The sequence below is a fragment of the Gopherus evgoodei genome, chromosome 5 (assembly GCF_007399415.2).
Source record: "Gopherus evgoodei ecotype Sinaloan lineage chromosome 5, rGopEvg1_v1.p, whole genome shotgun sequence".
NCBI classification, from domain to species: domain Eukaryota; kingdom Metazoa; phylum Chordata; order Testudines; family Testudinidae; genus Gopherus; species Gopherus evgoodei.
This window is the reverse complement of record NC_044326.1, coordinates 134,380,033-134,384,086: the sequence shown is the minus strand read 5'-3', so window position 1 is coordinate 134,384,086 and position 4,054 is coordinate 134,380,033. Positions and strand designations below refer to the sequence as shown.

General features: G+C 46.7%; 1 long non-coding RNA gene across 1 annotated transcript; it reads right to left on the bottom strand.

Moving 5' to 3' along the window:
* Positions 1 to 1,344: 1,344 nt before the first annotated feature.
* LOC115652077 lies at positions 1,345 to 3,172 on the bottom strand. Its single transcript, XR_004000534.1, has 3 exons — positions 3,119 to 3,172; positions 2,221 to 2,349; positions 1,345 to 1,446 (listed from the first exon to the last, which is right to left on the bottom strand). It is a non-coding gene; the product is annotated as an uncharacterized LOC115652077 (long non-coding RNA).
* Positions 3,173 to 4,054: the final 882 nt, after the last annotated feature.

Below are 4,054 nucleotides of genomic sequence, written 5' to 3'. Positions count from 1 at the left end.
ATGGGGGCAGGGTCTGGATAGCTGGGGTTTTTCTTGTGGGGTATTTGGTCCCTTTTGTGTGCAGGTATCGGGTTCCGGTGATAGGTCTTCTGGTGGTTGTCTGGATACGTGTTGGTGCTACTGCTTCCTCTTCCTTTCCAAAGCCTGGCTTTGCTGGAGTTGGGGCTGTTGTAGATCTGGGTTTCTTTCTGTCCAGGTAGTTACCTGGAGGAGGAGAGAGAGTATTTCGATCCAGTTTCATATCAAGAGCTGGTTTGGAGTTTAGTTTATCTTAAGTGGATTAAAGGATAAGCTCTCAGTATAGCTTGGAAGCGGGGCAAGTAGAAGAGCTAAAAAAAAAGTTATCTGGGATAATGTACTGCATTAGCTTGTGGGACCTCTCACCTTGTCTGTCTCACTGCAAGCAGACATGATCAGTGTCTTTGGTAATGAATCCAGACGGGTTTAGTGTGTTTGGACAGAGGCTGGTCGCTACAGAAGTGTTAGAGTTCCAGGGGCATTGGAAGAGTTTCCTGCATCCCTTGGGCAACAGGGATCAGTGTTCCACTTCAGAGACATTGCTGCCTACCACCCTATCTTCTGTTGGAGAAGGATGCAGGTTTCACATTGCAGACCAGTGATACCAAGGCATGTTTGGTAGACATGAAGACTACTAGACTAATTGACCAGTAGCTGTTTTAAGCTACCAAGACAAATCCCATCTTAGAGAATGGGGTAGGGAAGATTTGGTTAGGGTTAGTATCCTTAAGCAGAGGGCATGAAACTAATGTTTATGAGCTGTTACAAGTCTAGTACCAGAACTCTAGGTGTGCCACACTGTGTGTGACAGAAGTTACTCACAAGCCAGCTCATCAGATCCATCCAAGCAGTCCTTGTGGCCATCACAAGCTTGCTCCCTGGTAAAGCATTTCAGATGATCTTTGCAGGCTTCAAGTGGTTCAGGGCACATCACAGCTCTAGTACATTCAGTACTGTGCTCCAGACGGTACCCGACAGTACATTTGCAGACCCTTCCCTGATGGTTTGGCAAGCAGAGCTGGCTGCACCCCCCGTTGTTCTCCGAACAGCCGTTACTGCCTATGAATGGCAAATAAGTGTGACACAAGGGTGAATACCATTCTTAGACAAGATGTCAGTCAGCAGGAGGTGGTCTGGACTGGGGTCCCAACTAGTATGCCTTTCATATGGTGACCACCACCTCAAGTGGAGGGAGACCAAGAAAAGACAAGACACAGGTAGACCAACTTAATGCCATGGAGAGTCTCTAGGAGGAGGAATTAATTCTGGTTTTATCAGAATTTCATCCTTTTATGCCACTGCACACAGTTTTAGACTCACCTTGTTGGGTGAACTTGCTGTAGATTTTCAAGTCCACAATCTTCTGGTCCACTTGAAACCACCAGTTTTCCATGAGTTCCAGTTTGCTATGCCACACTCTAGTTGAGCCTAGCAGACAGAAGGACACTGATTCAGTGCTACAAGTCCGCTTTCCACTTGCTCTAATTATACATGCAGGACCAACAGCGAGGTGTGCGTGCCGATATGATAAATTTCTCCTAGGGAGAAGGATCTGCTAGAAACTGGCAGTTTGAGCCAGAAGTTTAAGATGTCTCCTCTACACATTCAGGATGGGTCTGCAGGAAGACATCCAGAACTAGAACTGTCTCACTCCAGCTGGAGATGGGAGAATTTACAACACTATGATCCAAAGGCCCTACATAGAGGTTCTCTGCCTGCCCAAAGGCAGGCTACATTAGGTACCACTTGCAGAAGTCCAATTTGTGCCTTTAGAGTGCAGAGTTTGTTACAACTACCCACTTGTCCTAACCTAGAAAAAACTTCAGTTAGAAGCCCAGTACACTCTGGCAGAGTGCCAGTATGCTCAAACCAATACAAGATTGGCAGGGATCTTGTTAAAACCCACACCAACCTGGATTAATTGGGCATTTCCCCCCCACTCAGTGGTCATAAGCCAGGGAGTGGAGTTTGGGAGAGGGAGAAAAAAAAGAGGAAACTAATTTAAGATTAAGCCCATGTTTGAATCCAGATGCAAGTGATCAAAGATCATTGGTAGGCACAGGACAACATGCTATCAATTTACAGAGTTAGCTCTATATTGGGGTCAGGGGAGTCCCTATCTAAGAGCTCCTCTCCTTGGACATGTTCCTTTTATTAGTTTAAGGGATGTTATGGAAGGGTCTGTTACTGCAACTGGCTTACCATTGCGGGTTGGGGTTGTCCAGACCATCATCCCTTCACCAGCCACGAAGAGTGTGAGGCCATGCAGCCCTCCCCGAATTAGCCTGAACCTGGAACCATCCAGCTGAATGCTTTCGACAACACCTTTCGCTACAAGAGGAAACATCTTGTTCATGTTTTAGAGATGAAGACTGACACAGATGTGTCAATGTAACTGTTATCCAGCTAGGCTGGATTAAAGATGTGAAGCAAGAGGTGTTAATGAACAGCATGTCTCAACCCTTAGACAGTAATGGGGTGCATGCTTGTGTAGTGTCACCAAGCCCTGGTGAGGCAGTTCTGTTTGTGATTTAGAGGCTGCAGGTAGCAGGCTAGTGTAATGCCCCTCAGCGTGAACTCACTGCTTTGCTGAGGGGCCTGGCCTTTCCAATGTCCCATAAGTCAGTGTGCTGTATCAATATCGAGCCACATACCAGCTGTGGCCATCAATTCTAATTTGGTCATGCTCCCAATTAGAGTATTGCATGCATTTGAAACAGGCTCATTAAGCTCTGCAGTTTGATTTTAAGATCCCTCTCCAGCAGTGGTACAGCATACTACTTTACACTGCTATATCCACTACAGTATAGCCAAGCAGCATTTGGGTTACTAAGTTTGCAATTCTGAGCTGTGGTTTTGCCATCTTCCACAGAAGATGAACAGGCATTCTGTTTGGCTAAAGCAATGCTTGCCTACAGGAAGAGATGTGTTGGAACCAGACTACATGGTCTCAAATAGGCTTGTAAGAGGCTTTGCAGTGAACATGCACCAGTACACTAACCATAGCAAGAGACTCTGCCGTGGAGAGAGTTTGCAGCTTAGTGGAGCCACACTGGCAAGCTCCTGTATTCTCCAGGAGAGCCAGGTGTCCTGTACTTACCATGGTCAGCCCAGTAGAGCCGGGTGCCAAAGTCTCCAAAAGTTAGGCCAACTGGCATTTGGGATTTTCTCCAGAGCACCTTCCTTTGGCTTCCATCCATGGAAGCACACTCGATCTTTGGGCCAGCACGATGGTTCTCCATACCCAAGTCAGCAAAGCACATCATGCTAGTAGGTGGGTGCAGCACAACAGAGACTGTGTGCTGGAGCTCCTCGCTGATCAGCACAAGAGCATAGCGGCCATTTGAAGTTGCAACTCTAATATCTGGAGTCTGGCTGTCAATCCAGTAGATGTTACCACTCAGCCAGTCAAGAGCTAGAGATACCACAGTGCCCCCCACTGGCACCACTCTCTTCCAGGACAGTTTGCCAGAATCCTTGATTCTCGACAGCCTGATGTAGCCATCTTCCCGATCAGCAAAGTAGAGGGACTTATCCTGCACTGAATAGTCTATTGCCGTCAAGTATTCCACATTGGTAAGAGGGAAAACTCTGTGCTCAGGAAGCATTTCACCCCTGGCTGCAGGGGGCAGCTTTTTCAGATATACCTGGAGTTAGAGGAAAAAAGATTAGTGAAATCTTAGTCCTGTTGTGCTTTAAGTCTGAGATTTACCATAGGCTTTCTAGGCAGGGGTGGGGGAGAGGGGAGAAAGTATGAGGATACATTCCTAGATCAGCCCATCACTGTTCTAGTCCTTTAGACTGCAAGGGACAGATTTCACTTTCTGAACCATGGTTTAGCAGATTATATATAGTTTCTCAACACAAGGGTTGAGTCTAGTTCTTCCCATTGGTGTTGGGCTCATACAGTGGTGATGGATAGGATCTAAGTTTATCTGGCTAGTCATGCAGAAGTACATGCACATTTCAAGCAGCACACACTAGGTTGTCTTTACTGGGGAGACCATGATAAGCAGGCAAGTTTACAAGTCAGTTG